The sequence below is a fragment of the Rhamphochromis sp. 'chilingali' genome (assembly GCF_963969265.1).
Source record: "Rhamphochromis sp. 'chilingali' genome assembly, chromosome: 1".
Taxonomy (NCBI): Eukaryota; Metazoa; Chordata; class Actinopteri; order Cichliformes; family Cichlidae; genus Rhamphochromis; species Rhamphochromis sp. 'chilingali'.
The window spans coordinates 1,314,202-1,332,896 of record NC_137929.1 but is presented as its reverse complement, the minus strand read 5'-3'; the positions used below and the strand labels follow the sequence as shown (position 1 = coordinate 1,332,896).

General features: G+C 42.9%; 1 pseudogene across 1 annotated transcript; it reads left to right on the top strand.

The window, feature by feature from the left end:
- Positions 1 to 431: 431 nt before the first annotated feature.
- On the top strand, positions 432 to 17,029 carry LOC308397243 (protein NLRC3-like; annotated as a pseudogene). The gene is made up of 6 exons (XR_013974773.1): positions 432 to 834; positions 963 to 2,758; positions 3,252 to 3,425; positions 7,845 to 8,018; positions 15,148 to 15,194; positions 15,343 to 17,029. The product of XR_013974773.1 is annotated as a protein NLRC3-like (transcript).
- The last annotated feature ends 1,666 nt before the right edge of the window (positions 17,030 to 18,695 follow it).

The following is an 18,695-nucleotide window of genomic DNA, read 5'->3' as shown; positions in this document are numbered from 1 at the left end:
TGTAAAACTGTCAGACATTCATTAAATATGCAAAATGTCCACAGAAGCATCAGAGGGTCAGACGTGAAGCACTCAGTGATTTTGATCAAATGACTCATCAGTTATTGATCTGTACTACACTGATCTACCACGTTAGTAAAGCTGGTGTTCTGGTGGTGGAGGGAGACTCGGATCATGTTCTGGTTTTGGAGCAGTGATCTGCTGATGGTTCAGTTTGATGAGCTTCTTCAAAATCATCCCTGACATCACCACTGAAAGGACGTCCATGAAAACAGACTGAAAATTACTGATATGTTCACAATCTGAGAGTTTAAAACTTGACAGACTTGATTCAGATGAAGTTATTTGAGCAGAAACTCCTGGATCTTTATCCTGTGTTGATCTAATCCTTCATGGTTCCTCCACAGAGTGGAGCAGCAGAGCTCAGAGGTTCCCAGTGGTCAGTCTGCCCAGCAGCATCAAACACAGCTGGACTCCATATTTATGGTCTGTACATGTACAACAACTACTGTTACATCTGTTCTGTTCACAGTCATCTCCATGCTGCTCTTTGTAGACCAGTGGATCGTCAGTGTGTCCAACATGGATCTGATGTTTGGCTCCATGATTTCAGTCTGATTGGCTCATTCATAAATATTCTGTTCCAGCTGCTGGAGGACAACATCATCACTTTTGTGAAGAACGAGCTGAAGAAGATCCAGAAGGTTCTGAGTCCAGGTTACCCAGAATGCTTAGAGAGTCAGAGGAGCAGCAGCAGAAAGGCATTTGTGAAGATCACAGTGGACTTCCTGAGGAGAATGAAGCAGGAGGAGCTGGCTGACCGTCTGCAGAGACGTAAGAGGATTTATCTAAAGATTTAAGCTGCTGGATAAATGAACATTTTCCAGAGATGGAAGATGGAGCAACATGTTTTAAAGATTAGTTCTTTTTGGAATTGAGTGTTTATTTTTCTTCTCATTCAGAGCTTCAAGCTCCAGTTTGTCATCGTAACCTTAAATCCACCCTGAAGAAGAAGTTCCAGTGTGTGTTTGAGGGCATCGCTAAAGCAGGAAACCCAACCCTCCTGAATCAGATCTACACAGAGCTCTACATCACAGAGGGAGGGACTGCAGAGGTCAATGATGAACATGAGGTCAGACAGATTGAAACAGCATCCAGGAAACCAGACAGACCAGAAACAACCATCAGACAAGAAGACATCTTTAAAGCCTCACCTGGCAGAGATGAACCAATCAGAACAGTGCTGACAAAGGGAGTGGCTGGCATTGGGAAAACAGTCTTAACACAGAAATACAGCCTGGACTGGGCTGAAGACAAAGCCAACCAGGACATCCAGTTCATATTTCCATTCACTTTCAGAGAGCTGAATGTGCTGAAAGAGGAAAAGTTCAGCTTGGTGGGACTTGTTCATCACTTCTTTACTGAAACCAAAGAAGCAGGAATCTGCAGCTTTGAAGACTTCCAGGTTGTGTTCATCTTTGATGGTCTGGATGAGTGTCGACTTCCTCTGGACTTCCACAAAACTACAATCCTAACTGACCCTAGAAAGTCCACCTCAGTGGATGTGCTGCTGATAAACCTCATCAGGGGGAAACTGCTTCCCTCTGCTCGCCTCTGGATAACCACACGACCTGCAGCAGCCAATCAGATCCCTCCTGACTGTGTTGGCATGGTGACAGAGGTCAGAGGGTTCACTGACCCACAGAAGGAGGAGTACTTCAGGAAGAGATTCAGAGATGAGGAGCAGGCCAGCAGGATCATCTCCCACATCAAGACATCACGAAGCCTCCACATCATGTGTCACATCCCAGTCTTCTGCTGGATCACTGCTACAGTTCTGGAGGATGTGCTGGAAACCAGAGAGGGAGGAGAGCTGCCCAAGACCCTGACTGAGATGTACATCCACTTCCTGGTGGTTCAGGCCAAAGTGAAGAAGGTCAAGTATGATGGAGGAGCTGAGACAGATCCACACTGGAGTCCAGAGAGCAGGAAGATGATGGAGTCTCTGGGAAAACTGGCTTTTGATCAGCTGCAGAAAGGAAACCTGATCTTCTATGAATCAGACCTGACAGAGTGTGGCATCGATATCAGAGCAGCCTCAGTGTACTCAGGAGTGTTCACACAGATCTTTAAAGAGGAGAGAGGACTGTACCAGGACAAGGTGTTCTGCTTCATCCATCTGAGTGTTCAGGAGTTTCTGGCTGCTCTTCATGTCCATCTGACCTTCATCAACTCTGGACTCAATCTGCTGGAACAACAACAAACAACCTCCAAGCCGTCTAGTTTTTTTTAGAAAAAAAGAGTCTCTCCACCAGAGTGCTGTGAACAAGGCCTTGCAGAGTCCAAATGGACACCTGGACTTGTTCCTCCGCTTCCTCCTGGGTCTTTCACTGCAGACTAATCAGACTCTCCTACGAGGTCTGCTGACACAGACAGGAAGCAGCTCACTGACCAATAAGAAAACAGTTCAGTACATCAAGAAGAAGCTCAGTAAGAATCTGTCTGCAGAGAAAAGCATCAATCTGTTCCACTGTCTGAATGAACTGAATGATCGTTCTCTAGTGGAGGAGATCCAACAGTCCCTGAGATCAGGAAGTCTCTCCACAGATGAACTGTCTCCTGCTCAGTGGTCAGCTCTGGTCTTCATCTTACTGTCATCAGAAGAAGATCTGGATGTGTTTGACCTGCAGAAATACTCTGCTTCAGAGGAGGCTCTTCTGAGGCTGCTGCCAGTGGTCAAAGCCTCCAACAAAGCTCTGTAAGTACATATGTGATCATAGCTTTAGCTTTTAAATGTTTATTCTAGTTAACACAGATCAGGTGGAACAACTCAAATAAAATATCAAAAATATTAAGTGGTCATCGGTACTCAGTTTGTTCAATACTGAATACAATGGAGCACAAATTGTCCACGTTTCTGAAATATTTCTGGGTGTAACTGTCACCAAAGTGCAATTTAGACCTGGCCTGTGGTTGTTATCTAAGTGATAATCATCAATTCTACTAAAACAAATACAAAATAAAGAAATTTGACACATTCTGTTGATATCAAAAGCACACTGAACAATTCAGTGTTGTTTTACTGCTGTTCTCTCTTCACTTCTTCTCCTCTGATTCTCTCCACATGTTGCTCTGCATCAGTGCTCAGTTTCCTGACAAAACAAGATGAAATATTGCTAAAAATAATAGTATCTCATTACGCTTCAACATAAGTGTTTTATTTTTGTAATTGTTTATCTGTTATTTTTCAGACTGAGTCACTGTGACCTGTCAGAGAGAAGCTGTGAAGCTCTGGCCTCAGGTCTCAGGTCTCAGACCTCTAATCTGAGACAGCTGGACCTGAGTAACATTAACCTGAAGGATTCAGGCGTGAAGCTTCTGTCTGAAGGACTGAAGAGTCCACACTGTACACTGGAAACTCTCAGGTGAGATCAAGCATTTTTCTTTCATCAACTGACAGAATTAGCAGATTAATAATAAGGCAGTCCTCTAATAAGAGGAGAAGTGGAGGTGTTTTGAAGGGCAACGTACTCTTATGCTGAAAGCAGACTTCTCACAGATTCTGAGGCTGCAGGTTTCATCACTGTCCAACCAAAATTCACTGAACCAGCAGTAAATGAACGTCCAAAACGACGCTTCATGTTTAAAAAACAGATGATCAGGGGGATTTGTGTTTACATCTTTTTTGTGTAATCTGTTCACCTGCTGTTTCAGCTGTTTGGTGGTTGTTGAGATGGTTTTGTGAACTTTTAGCTGAGATCCTGACGTTTCTGTAGATACCACACATGTCTAATTACTTTGTACAGCATGAATGGCCATAACGAGGTTTTTAACAGTAAGAAAAGTTGTAAAACTTCAGAAAATATAATTAAAAGTCCAAAACCTTCTACGTCTGGTGGCTTGTGGTAAGGAGCAGATCAAACGAGTAAAGAATTACGTTATAATTATAAATGGCTTCAACAGCACATTCAGGTCTGTGAGACTCATTCAGACACTGAGCCGTGGCTCTGTGCTACATGCACATATTTCTGCATCTCTGCCATTCAGACACACTTTATATATAGTTTATTTTATGTAGTATTCAATACTGAACTGTACATTTAGTCTTTTTAAAGGCAGCAAGTTGTATTCAGTGTTTTCATAAAAGCCTTATTTCTATCCATTTACTGCTATTAGGAAGAACACGTGAGGTTTAAGACCTGGACCAGTTTGAAACCTTTTGTCCTCCACAATGGAAAATGGGTGGAAATAAAAATGGGTCTCACTTTAGCCAGCTCCTAATTTTATCAGTTCTACTCTCAGCGTCTCCTGTATATCTCCTGTATAAATGTTGCACTCAGCTTTGTGGTCTCCAATATCACTGAAATGCAGCCAGATGCTGCTCATTTTGCCTTTTCACTCTTTCCTGACATGCTTGCATTTCAGTACAGCTCCCATTTCTCTGTGTACTGGTCTCTACCACTACCCTTGCTGTCTATGGGACATGTCCTCTTTCACATAATGGTATGATCCCAGTCTGTCTCTGAAAGTGATTGGCCACATGGTTTGCTCATCAGAATAAAACCTCAGCCGTGCTCACATTGATTATCAGCAAGCCTGAAAATTCATCAATATTTGACATATGAAATTATCTCATGGGCTGGATTTGGCCCACGGGCCATATGTTTGACACCCCTGGTTTACACAGTTTGGTATTCAATGTACAAGTGAGCTAGCTCTCAGCTAACTAGCAGACAAGCTAACTGCTGGGACTGCGTCTTTCTAACAAGAGCGTCAGACACTCAGACTAGTTTCCTTTGTGGATGATGATGTGTTCTCACACTGATCCTTCATGCTGATGCTGCCATCCACCCACTGCTCCTGGATTCCTCATCATCATCTCCATCAGCCCTCACAATACTCCACCTTCTTCAGCTTCATGTTCAGCAGCCTGGATGGACAGTAATTCTTTCCATGGGTTATGGTGGGACATTGAGAGCTGAAGTCAAACAGCAGTGAGAATGAAAGACTGATTCATTTCTATTTAGTCTTGTGATGTGCAGCTTTGTTCAGAGCATTAAGGCCCAGCAAAGATTACTGAGGTCATAGAGTCCTGATGAAACCTGTGTGCTTATAGAAACTGAGACCAGATGAACCAGAATAGAAGGACATTAAAATGAAGTGTCAGCTACACAAAGGCAAAGCTATTCAGTTGTTGCTGTGAGTTATTTAAATGGAGGATGGAGTCAGACTTTAAGCTGCTGGACTCAGTCACTATATCCTGTTGTCCTCATAGAACCTGGACACACAGACTCACCTGTGACACAGTGACACACAGTGTGGGCTACACACACATTAGAAAGTGGATCAGTCACACTTGTGCAATCATTTGTTGTGCTGGGAAACCATGAACACTTTGAATCACATTAATGGCTTTGTTACAGCAACATTCAATCATGAGTTCAAAAGTAGTGTATTGTGTACTTATTTTAATAGTACTGCAGTATGAGAAGTGCAACATTCAGTGTGCAGAAACAGATCAGGTGCTTTCTAACAGCAGTGTTCCCTTTAACACAGCAGCAGTTCAAATATTTCTGTCAGTCTGAGCTGAAACATGAATCTAATCAAATATCAAATCAAAGTTCTTTGCCTCTGCCAGGACGTTAACATTTGATCTAGTTTTTTACAAAGTTCCCTCAGCGTCCAGAGCCACCAACATACCTTTGATCAACAGCAAGTGAACATTTATAAATGTGTGTTTGCAGAACAGGAAGCAGCAGAACTATTGTTCTGTTATCAGGCAGCAGCACAAACGCTCATCAGCTCATTTACTGTGCAGGACTTTGAGTGTGTGAAGTGTGTGTTTGTGCTGGATTTCCTTTGGAGAATCTCAGTCAGAAACCAGACAAAGAAAAACTCTTTCAACAGTCCAGGTTGAGTTGACAACATGAACTGCATTTATCTTCCTCTGACTGACATGTTCTTCCTCCTCTGCACCGAGCCAGCTGCTAAGACTCACAAGCTCATTGACATTTTCTGATGTTAAAGAAACTCTCTTCTTCTGCACAATATGAGCAGCAACAGAGAAGAAGCTTTCACAGGTACAGATGTTGCAGCTGTGGCCAAGTACATGTGCTGCATGTTGGAGCAGCACTCTAATGGACAGGCCTCTGTACTGATGGTGGGCTCTGCTCTGTATCCACCACACTGTTCTCAGCTGAGTCTTCCTCCTGTTCACAATCACACTCTGATCAAGCATGTTCACGTTGTAACGCCGTGGCTTTCGTAGTCTCTCCTTTTTCTACAGCTCATGTGTTCTTCTTGTGATGCTGCGTCTTGAGGCTCATACATGCCGTCATTTGTTGATCCTAAGAACGTTCCTCAGACCGACTTCTTCAACAACAGATAACTTTAGTTGTATCAACACTGCCTCCTGGAACAGTTTAAAATGAACATGTCAAAGATCTGTACCTGTCTCCATGTTTCTGTCCCTGCCCCTTTCTTTCTGTCCTGGGTCATGTGAGCGCTGCAGTAGTATTAGGCCCACCCTCAATGCTCCCTTTGGCTGAGACGCATAATGACGCCCATTTCAAGCCAGCACTGATCAACATCCCTCCTGTGACCCATGGCTGTTATATTCAGAGCCAGTGAGCACTTTCACAATAATCATGATTTTAAAAACTGTGATTAAAATAATTGCTGACGTTAATCAGTTAATGAGTTAACGAGATAATAACAGGTTAAGTTGCCCTAATAATTAGACTTTGATGACAAACTGATGTGATCTCCATGTTTCCTTTGTTGGACTGTGGGCGAGTGTCAGAACTGAATGTACTGAGTAACATGTAGAGTTTAAACATGTGTCAGTTCCAGTTTTAGAGCTCTAAAGTGCAGCTATCATGTTAGGAATATGTTAGGAATAGACAGGAACACTGAGCACACTGAGGTCAAATCTTTATTTTACCACTCGCTGCATTCTTGATGTTCATGAATTCAGCAGGTTCATGATTGTCTGCAGCATTAATCTCATATTTCCATTAAAAGTGTTGAATTTGACTGTTTAATGTTCTTTATGATCTCTGGCACCAGTTCATCTGTAGGCTGAGCTCAGTCCATCCAGTTAGTGAAATGATGTTTAAAGGTCTCCTTGTTCTGTGAGCGTGCACAGATCCTGAAGCAGAAAGCCTGGGTTACAGAGAAATGATCATCACTGTGATGATGCTCATCATCTCTGACTGGGATTTGAGGTTTTGTCAAAGCAGCAAAGAAAGCCTGGCTATGTTGGACTGGGTGTGGCAGCAGCTCCCAGTTTGAGTTCAGGAGACAGACGCCCTCTCTACTTTGAAGATCAGCTTCAAACTTTCCTTTTTAATAAAGCTTATAGTTCGAGCTGGATCAGGTGACCCTGAACCATCCCTTAGTTATGCTGCTATAGGCTCAGGCTGTTGGTGGACTTCCCATGATGCTCTGCTTTCTTCTCCCCACTTTTCACTCCTGATGCTTTTATATGTCACTACTGCATGTCCTTAACTTTTGTCTCTCTGTTTTGTTCTTGTCTCTCTGAGCTCATCTCTTCTCTTTCCCCTCACCCTGCAACCAGTCATGGTAGATGCTCCTCCTGGAGCCTGTTTTCACTGGGAGGATCTTTGTGTCAAAGGGAGTTCTTCTTCCCACCATCACCAAGTGCTGCTCACAGTGGAGGCGGTCACCTTACACTGTTAAACAGCTTCAGATGACTGTTGTTGTCTGTTGGGTATTGTCACTTATAAATAAAGTTACATTGAATGGATGTAAATGGATAGATGTTATTGTGACAAAGAGAAAACAACTGTTGACAGATAGATTGTTGTTTTGTGTGTTTGCAGTCTGTCAGGATGTCTGATCACAGAGGAACGCTGTACTTCTCTGGCCTCAGCTCTGAGCTCCAACCCCTCCCATCTGAGAGAGCTGGACCTGAGCTACAATCATCCAGGTGACTCAGGAATGAAGCTCCTGTCGGCTGGACTGAAGGATCCAGGCTGGAGACTGGACACTCTCAGGTATGGAGAGAAAATCTGATAGAGGAGGAAGAGCTGGAAACATTTCCTGTGTCTTTCACTCACTTCCTGTTTGTTTCCTGCAGATGACACATGAACAATCACACATGCAGGAATATTTTCAGGGACAGACACACTAGTCTAGCTGGATAGTTCATGGATATTTATGTAGGGGTCTCCAAGGAGTCTGGTTGCAGGAACATTTAGGTCACAGGTGTACCTGAGATAGATACCAGTGTACCTAATAAAGTGTCAGCTAACATTTGGAAATGGAAGCTTAAATAATGACAAACTGTACATTCACAGCTGAAGTCACAATAAATTTGTTCTCAAGTGCACATTTTTCTGTTATTGTTCTCAAACAACAGAATGAGAATGAAATATTGATTCTAACAGGGCCCATAAACAGCATTAGCTTAGTAGCATTAGCTTATCAGAGTTTCCATCATGGTCACAGAAATCCTTAGCAGAGAAAAGTGGCCTACTTAGCAATAGCTGCTCAAGTTGTATAAAGAAAGGGAAAACAGTATTAGCATTAGCTGCTAATGGCAGCTTACTTAGCATAAACTGTTCACATCTTTATAATGCAAGGGAAAGGAGTCACTCATGGAAGCCTATTTAGCATTAACGTCTCACATCATTATAACACAAGGGAAAAGGGTATTAGCGTTAGCTACTAATGCTTATTCACCTCAAATTAGCTTTAGCTGCTAATGGTAGCCTACTTAGCATTAACTCCTCACTAATATAATGTTAATTCACATCAAATTAGCATTAGCTGCTCATATTGTTATAAGGAAAGAGAAAACGGTATTAGCATTAGCTACTAATAATTATTCAGCCCTAATTAGAATAAGCCTCTAAAAGCAGCCTACTTAGCATTAACTCCTCACATCGTTGTTACCCAACGGAAAAGAGTATTAGTATTAGCTACTATCATTTTTAATAAGTAAGAGAAAACAGTGTTAGCATTATTGAATAATGCTAATTCACACTAAATTAGAATTAGCTATTTACAAGAGCGTACTTAGAATTAGCCGCTCACATTGTTCAAAAGTAAGGGAAAACAGTATTAGTATTAGCACATAATGCTAATTCACGTCAAAGTAGCATTAGTTAATAATGGCAGCCTACTTAGCATTAACTGCTCACTAATATAATGCTAATTCACATCAAATTAGAATTAGCTGCTCACATTGTTAAAAGGGAAGGGAAAACAATATTAGCATTAGCTGCTAATAATTATTCACCTAATTAGAGTTAGCCCCTAATGGAAGCCTAGTTAGCATTAACTCCTGACATAGTTATAATGCAGGGGAAAAGGGTTACCATTATCAGATAATGCTAATTTACATCAAATTAACAATTGTTAATAATGGTAGACTTCGTATCATTAGCTGCTGTCGTTCTTACAAAGCAAAGGAAAACAATATGAGCATTAGCTGCTAATGCTTTTTCATCTAAAATTAGCATTAGCCACTAATGGCAGCCTACTTAGCATTAACTCCTCACTAATATAATGCTAATTCACGTCAAATTAGCATTGGCTGCTAGCATCAGCCTACCTAGCACTAGTTGTTCACATTGTTAAAAGGGAAGAGAAAACGATATTAGCATTAGCTACTAATAATTATTCACCCCTAATTAGGATTAGCCGCTAATGGCAGTATACTTAGCATTAACTCCTCACATTGTTATAATGTAAGGGAAAAGAATTAGCATTATCTAATAATGTTGACCTTGGCCCACTGGAAAAGTTCAGAACTAAAGATTTAGGAGTGTTTCTCGATAGCTCTTTCTCATTTGAGAAACAAATGAATTCTGTTATTAAAACCAGCTGTAAGGTTTATATTGTTGATTGTCATTTATGCTTAGAAATATTTACTCATATATGCTTAGAGTTGTATAATCGATTGCATGATGATAGAGGTTTGATCCGTAGTAGTCTGTAAAGACTCTGTGTACCTTCCAGAGTGCTCTGGCATGCACACACCACTTGGGGCCATGAGAGAGGTCGTACCCTCTCTTACTGATTTATGGTGTAGGACAGGGGTCTCAAACTCAATTTAGCTGGGGGCCGCTGCAGGCAGAGTCTGGGTGAGGCTGGGCCGCATTAGGTTTTCCACAAGAAAGGCATGGTTAAAAAATTCCAATCTTCTCAAATCTCTTTATTTTTATTTTTTAACACAAAATATGAAAAATAAATAAACAAATTAAGAATTAATAAGAAAATAAATCAATCTGTAATACATAAATAAAATAATAATAAGATATTTTTAGTCAGTGAACTTGTGTGTATCTTTCAGTCTTCTATATCTGCTGTGTTTAGATTGAAATGTCTGTATTAACAGTTCTATAACCTTCTTCTGAACATGAATGGAACACTGTAGAAAATGAACTGTTCTTCTGAACATGGCTTCTCTTGCCTACTCCTTGCTGCTAGAGACCTGGCAGCGTTTCCTCTCGCATAGCCGAGCCAGATTTGGCCTGAAGGAGGAAGCAGTTGCGACCCTCAGTATGTCTTGAAGATGATCATCCGTAAGTCTGGACCTGTACTTGGACTTATTGAAGTTCAAAGTGGAGAAGAGCTTTTGGCACAAGTATGTGCTACCAAAAAGGCACATGGTCCGCTTGAACATTCGGGAAAGCCGAGGGAAACTAGGGCTCAAGTCTCTCAAAAATTGTCCAAGCTTGTCTGCTTTTCCACTCACCTCCCTGAACTTTGCTTTGAGTTCAGAGTTGCACTGCAGCTCAATGAGCTCCATTTGAAGCACAGAAGGGGCATCTTGCACATCAAAGGAGAAGGGGTCCGCAAAAATGTGAAAGGTGGCTCTGTGTGTCTTGAAGTCAGCAAATCTGTGATCAAATTCCTCCTGTAGCCTCAAAATGACATCAACATACTCGTCAGCACTGAATGGTGTGCCTGCATCCACGAGTGCCTTGCATGCTGGGAAATGGCAAAGGTTTGTCTGAGAGAGCTGAGCTTTCCAGAGCGCCAGTTTTGTGGAGAATGCTCTCACGTTGTCATAGGCAGCACTGACAAGTTGCCCCTGGCCTTGTAACGTCTTGTTCAGTACATTAAGCTCATGTGTCATATCAACAAGAAAAGCTGAGTCCATGAGCCATTTGGGATCAGTTAGCACAGGAACACTAACTCCATCCTTCTCCATGAAGGCTTCACTTCTGCTCTCAACTCAAAAAGTCTCTTTAATACATTTCCCCTGCTGAGCCAACGTACCTCAGTGAAGTCGAGCACATCCCCATATTCTGACTCCATTTCCTCTAAAAAAGCTCAGAACCTTCGGTGCTTTAAGCCCCTGGATCTGATTTGGTTGATGCATTTCACAACAATAGACATCACATTGTCAAACTTCAGGCATTTGCTGCAAAGGACCTGCTGATGGATGATGCAGTGCAGAGCAATGGCCTCCTCCACGCCTTCCTCTTCCAGTTTGTTTTGTGCCACCAGTCCATTTTCCCTCCCTGTCATTGATGGCGCTCCATCTGTTGTTATTCCAACAAACCTCTTCCATGGCAAACCAACATTCTCAATGGCATCACACAGCTTGTAAATATCTGCTGAGCGGTGGTCTGGCCATGCATTGGAATTACTGTGAGCAGCTCCTCCATCACTTCAAAACTGTCATCAACACCACGGACATACATTGGGAGCTGGGCAGTGTCGGTGATGTCTGTGGTCTCATCAAGAGCGACTGAGTATACACTGAAACATTTGGCTTTCTCACACAGTTGGTCATAAATGTCACTTGACAGGTCAGAAATGCGATCTGCTGCGGTGTTGGCAGAAAGGCTGATGTTGCTAAACTGACCTTTCTTTCCCGGACAGACTATATTTGCAGCCTGCAATATGCACTTTTAGACAAATGCACCTTCTGTGAATGGCTTCCCTGCTTTAGCAATCATCTCACTAACCACGTGGCTCCGACTGCTGCATTATTCTCTTTGGTTGCTTTCTTGGAGAAATCTTGCTGCCTCAGTAGATCTGTTTTAAGACTGGCAACCCGGTTCGCTCTCTCGTCTCCCTGGTATTTTGCATCCAGCTCAGCATGTCTAGTTGTGTAATGACGTTTCAAATTGTATTCCTTGTGCAGCGCAACTTTCTCTGTGCAAATAAGACAGGTCGGGGTGTCCCTGTGCTCAACAAAGAAATATTGCATTTCCCACTTTTCCTGAAATTGTCGGTGCTCATCACCAACCTTTCTCTTCACCGCAGGCTTTGAAAAAGACATGTTTGGGGCTATGTGACATTTATAATTCTACTTGGTGTCACTGTCGCATTGAAGTTTCAATCAAGCGTTTAGCCGACGGACGGGGAACGTCTCAACGCGTAGAGAACGTCATTTCTGCTTCTTTTTCTTGCAACCGTAGCACGGCGATCGGCAGATAAAAAGCCGGTAGCAGTCTCCTTTGTTTTTACGCTCGATGTTCATGTCTTTCATGACGACACGAACACCGTGGCGTTTGCAGATGGTAGAAAGTGCAGGGATAGCGAGCGCAAAAAAGGCGACTGCTCACGGCGCCGGGCTGTTGTTACAGGAGAAAGAAGCGGAAATGACACCGTGACATATAACAAATAACATCAGCTGTTTCTGATGTTAGTTGTTTTGACTGCTTTTACATTATATTGAAATATATGTAATGTTCATGTTTGCTGCAATGCAAACGCAGTGATGCAAATAAAAACATGGAGCCACAAATTACGGTGCGACCCTATAATTAGTCCGGGTTACCGGGGACTGTTGTTGCCGATGAACAGGTGTCGCTATGTGACTGCAGACTAAATTGGGCTGCATTGAGTTCATGACTTTTCTTTTATCCCGCCGCCTACGCATCACTGTGAGAGTTAATATGAGATCTCTCTCTGTGGAAAAATAACTTTAAATCCCACTGACGTGTGTATAAATCTATATACGTATAATGTCCCGCTGGGCAGCAACTTAAAAAAACAACTTTTTTTGAAGTGTTGTGAACGCAGCGCGCTGGGGCGAATGTCGGCGTTTGCCCAATAGAAAGGAGGAAGCCAGCCAGGCACAGGAAAGAAAGAAACACTCCAGGGCAACGCTGCTGGAACTTTGACTCATTGAGAAATGTTTCCCTGCTTGCATCAAGCCCGGCTGGTGTCCCCTGAGATCCATATCCCACCCTGATTGGTGGGTTAATTCAGCTCCGCCCACAACACTGTAAAGTGTCATACATTATCAAACTAACATTACATTTTCATGTTAAGGTGGGGCCAAAAACTATCGTCCTGCGGGCCGCAATTTGCCCACGGACCACGAGTTTGAGACCCCTGGTGTAGGAGGACACCTACTCTGTGTCTGGTTAAGTATAAGAGCCCTTTGTTAGGGGGACCGCTGGACTCTTAGCACCAGCTTTGGGGTCACAGGGTCACATCTGGAACACACACACACACACACACACACACACACAGACACAGACACACACAGACACAGACACACACACACACACACACACACACACACACACATACCTACACTATGCACAGACTGGTACTCTTTGTTCATACCTGTGTAAGACGTCATAATGAACTTGTGCATATTCATGTAAGCTCAATAAAGAGCAGTGTTACGAGGGAGCAGACGAGAGCGACTGAGGTCAAGTGAAGGAACGGCGCTGTCACAGTTCTCTCCCTCATCAATTGTCTGGTTCCAGCGGTGGGTCTGTGCTAGACGACCCATCAGCAGCTTTTTCCACTGGTTACCAGTACGTGGTAGAATCCACTTCCAGATCTGGTTGTCTTTAAATCTGTGAATGGATTGGCTCCATCTTATCTCTCTTTAACAAAAGAATCCAAGTGGAGCCCTCAGGTCTGCAGATAAGCAGCTTCTGACCAGAACTAGACGTAAAAACAGAGGTGAGCTTTATCGATGGCTGCAGCCAAACTCTGGAACAGTCGCCCTTCACATCAGGTCGTCACCAACACTGGACATTTTTAAAAGCCGGTTGGAAACACATTTGTACTCTGTAGCTTTTGTTAAGGTTCAAAAATTGAGGAAGGAGAGTACAAACAACCATGGTCCAGAAGATCTTGGTCAAACAATGATTTTAATGAATACACACGTGTGGGAAGCCAACTCTGTACGCAGACAGCAATTGATCTTCGACTTACTAAAAGCACAAACAATTATTTTATAACATCAGGGTTTGATTAATGACGCCCCTTCATGCGTCACAGATACATTTTATACATAGATCAGATCAACACCACAATGACTTTTAACACAGTTCGAAAGAACATCATCTTCTATTTTCATGGCCGGCACTTCCTTTCTACCTTTCAGTTCCTCTTTTACCGAGACAATTTTGCAGTTACAGCCAGACATGACTAACCTCTCTCCTCTAAATAAATCTAACTAAAAGTGTGTGTGTGTGTGTGTTGACCTCACTCAGCCTCTATGTCACCTCTCGCACTTCTGACCTTTCACCAGACAGAGAGACAGAAGCCACTCTCGTATATGTAATAATCGAACCGAAACTATGGATATATCATCTACTAAATAAATGTTTTAATCAAGAACCTCTACTAAACATAATAACTGTGTGCATAAGCATCTTAAGGCCTTCTTAAAGCTATCTGTTACATTGTTAGAGCAATGATCAACTTGAATAACCTAGTAATTCAAATAGCCTCGTCCAACCCGCTGCTCAGAATAACCTAAGACTGCTTTCACTTCTGCAAACTCTCTGCAAGCCTATTTCCTGTCAGCCTGTGACTTTTAGCCTTTTCTGACAGACACACTGTTTAAACCTCTGAATGCAATATCCATGCTGCAGATTATATTATTCTTAATGCAATGGTAATGATGATAATTATTTAACAATAGCAGTAAAATAATTTCCCTGCTCCACACTTTCAATCCTGACCAGTCTTTATAGTCATTACTGTGTATGTTTCCTATTTTCTCTCTACTCTGTGCAGCACTTTGGCTCAAGCTGTTTTTAAATGTGCTGATAAATAAATGTAGATTTCTTTGAATAAAACAGTGGAGCCGAGCTTTGAGCTCAGTGTGTAACAGTGTGTGTGTGAGAGCCATGTAATGTCCATGTGTGCATGCTGACTGTGCTGCTCTGACCCCCCTCCTCCTTTCAGGGTGGAGCCTGCTGGAGTCCGATGGTTGAGACCAGGTCTGAGGAAGTGTAAGTGTGTTTTTAATGGGATTCATGAAAACAAAGCAGCACACATTCAACCATCTTCATCATGTCAGGAGTCATCATCAAAGTGTCAATCAATGAACAGATGATGGATCAATAACTGCAGCTGGATTGTGTTTGTTCTCTCCATCAGATTCCTGTCAACTCACAATCGACACAAACACAGTGAACACAAAGCTCCAACTGTCTGACAACAACAGGAAGGTGACACGTGTGAAGGAGGTTCAGTCATATCCTGATCATCCAGACAGATTTGATTATTATCAGCTGCTGTGTAGAAATGGTCTGACTGGTCGCTGTTACTGGGAGGTCGAGTGGAGAGGAAGCGTTTCTATATCAGTGAGTTACAGAAGCATCAGAAGGAAAGGAGGCAGTTATGACTGTTGGTTTGGATACAATGATCAGTCCTGGAGTCTGTACTGCTCTGATCATGGTCCTCGTTCTGTCAGGCACAATAGCAGACACACATCCATCTCCTCCTCCTCCTCCTCTGTCTCTAACAGAGCAGCAGTGTATGTGGACTGTCCTGCTGGCACTCTGTCCTTCTACAGAGTCTCCTCTGACACTCTGATCCACCTCCACACCTTCAACACCACATCCACTCAAACTCTTTATCCTGGGTTTTGGTTCTTGTTTCCTGGTGCCTCAGTGTCCCTGTGCTGAGTGGAGTGTAAAGAGTGTCTCCTGTTACAGAAACACTCTGACTGTTGAACAGATAGTTCAGTCTGTACATGTCTGTCTCTTTCACTCACAAACACGTTTTCAGATTCATGGATTCAATCAGTTGATGTTTGAAACTCTTCTAAATGATTCCTTGTAAACTTCTTCCTCTTCAGTCACAAACAAACAGGAAGTGATGTCACATGTGTTCCTGTCCACACAGCAGAATGAGTCTATTGCTGACAGTGATGTACAAACAGAGTGAGCATTTCTGAGGCCCAAAATAAACTGAGTAGTTCACTGAATGAACAATGGACTGTGAGCTCAGTTCCTTCATCATTAGTATGGATTATATATGTATATGTATTATATTAGTATCATATATATCAGGTGCTGCTGCTTTCAGTCATTGTGCAAATGTGCTGTTTGTAAGCTTGTAAAGCTGCAGTCAGCTGAGACTGAAGAAGTCACCTGATCAGTGAGCAAACGTTTCTGAAAACGTCCAGATGAACAGAATCAACCTTTTGGGATCAGCCAGCAATGCAGCATCATTGTTGTTCAGCTTCAGAGGTTTGCAGGAATGAACTGATGACCAGAAACAGCTGCAAAGTCCAAGAAAATACCAGCTGGAGTTCAGCTGCATTTGAAGAAGTCAAAGAAAAGTAAGGATGGCAAAGGGCGACGTTTTCTTCCAAAGAGCTGCAAACATGGTCGACGCCTCATTAGAAGAATCATCTGGACATTTGTGAGGAACTCTAACCAAGAAAGCAACGTCACACAGATCCAACAGACAGTTTCCATGACTGCAAGTGTTGAGTGGAAAAATGCTACATTGCATTATTGCATCCTCTCACCACAGGAGGCGCTGTTGGCACCACTGATTGCTGATCAGCTGTTCTCTGATGATCTGATTGATACTGTGAATAACGGGACTCACTGAACTCTGTGACACAGTGAAGATTACAGAGTTTAACTTCACCCTTTAAGACTGACCACAGAACCAAGTCCGCCAGAGCTTTTGTTATATTTTTACATGCTGTGGAGCCATTTGTGGGAGCATTTCAAGTTGCTATACATCAATACAACTGTTATAGCCCTAATTTTAATAATATGTATGCATTAAGTCCATAGTAACTACATAAACTGCAAAAAAAACCTCTGCTCATCCATCTCTGTGTGTATCAGGATACATTTGGTTCATAATACACAGAAAAATCAGAGTTATTACCTGTAATAAATGTGACAGATTCCTGCAGTGATAACCAGGCAGGACTGAAACACATCCAAGCTGTCACCACGGTAACAGCAGCGTCCATCCACAGGTGAGGGGAGGAGCAAAAAGAGGGACTTTGACCATTTTATACTAAAAACACTCAACTAATGTTTCTAATATGAAACAAATAAGCCCACATTAATGTGAGCGTTTATTAAATAATAATAATGATGATTTCCTCCTGATCTCATTTCCACAGCAGAGAAAACTGTGGTGTATATTGAGGTGGAGGGTGTGGTCTGTGGCTCAGGTGTAGAGTGAGGGTGGGGTGCACCACAGCAGCATGCTGGGACTGCTGAGGGTGGAGGAGGGAGTGATGATGACATCAGAGCTGCAGCACAGAGACCAGTGAACACACAGTCTGTTCATCTTTGCATAGATACAATATACAGCACAATATTGAATGACAGACACGCTGTGGGAGCTTCCACAGATACACTGACGTCAGCATCCAGAGTCCTCCTGCTGCTCCCCCCTCAGAGCCCCGTGATCAGCACCAACACATTCAGTTAGATGACAGAGTCCAGCTGCAGCTAGAATCAGCTCCCCTCTGTGAACAACAGCACAGCGTCAGTGTTTCACACTCAGTGAAAGGAGGAAACAGCAGAAGAACACCATGTGTGCTACGTTTCCCAGGACACACTACAAACTGCACAAATACAGAGCAGCACGTGGAAGGACCTGGAGCTGCATTTACAGAGCTGCAGACAGCGTGATGTCCTGTATGGACAGGTGGAAGGAACCAAGTCCTCAGCTGGAACACTCGTGTTTGTCCACAGACAGGAAACACAGCAGGAAACTTCCTCACAGAAGTGCAGCTCATGGATAACACACTTCCTGTCAGTCAGAATGAGGCTGCAGCCAAACACAGAAAGGTGTTTTTGTCCAGATGAGCCCAGAGAAGAAACACGAGTGTTCACAGACATCAGAAGCTCAGAGAGGTGAAACATGAGGTTGGAGTCCTCGTCAGCATCCAGAAGAGCTGCTGTGAAACCCTGAGTACTCATGACAGACTCTGATGGCACAAACACATCATGATTCAAACAGAAAGACAAACATGGAGCTCCTGATCCTCCTGCATGAGAACAAGCTGACATGAGCGCTGTGTCTGAGAGTGTCTCCCTGTCACAGTGACAATAACACAGCTGCTGCTCACAGTCATTAAACTGACCTGAGGTCAGCTGTGCTCCTTACATATGAACCATGTGACCTCACATCAGTGCTGTGGATGACTGTAGTCATAGAAGAGTAGAGCTGTAGCAGGTGGTGTGAGGAGGAGGTGGTGTATTCTAGTTAACGCAGTACTGAAACACTCCAGCAGAGGGCGCTGTTAAGTCCTTATTGTAACACAGTTACTGTGTGCAGTTAGACTTCATACATAATCTGCACTTATTTCCATCAGACATGCTGTCAGGAAATGATTGGTTTCTATTGATTCTACTTCCTGTTGACTCGTTTGATGACAGTGAAACAATCACAGCTGATTGTGTGATGATGTAAACTGTCACTGTTACATTCAGTGTGTGTGACATAATGTTAGTGCAGGCTGATAA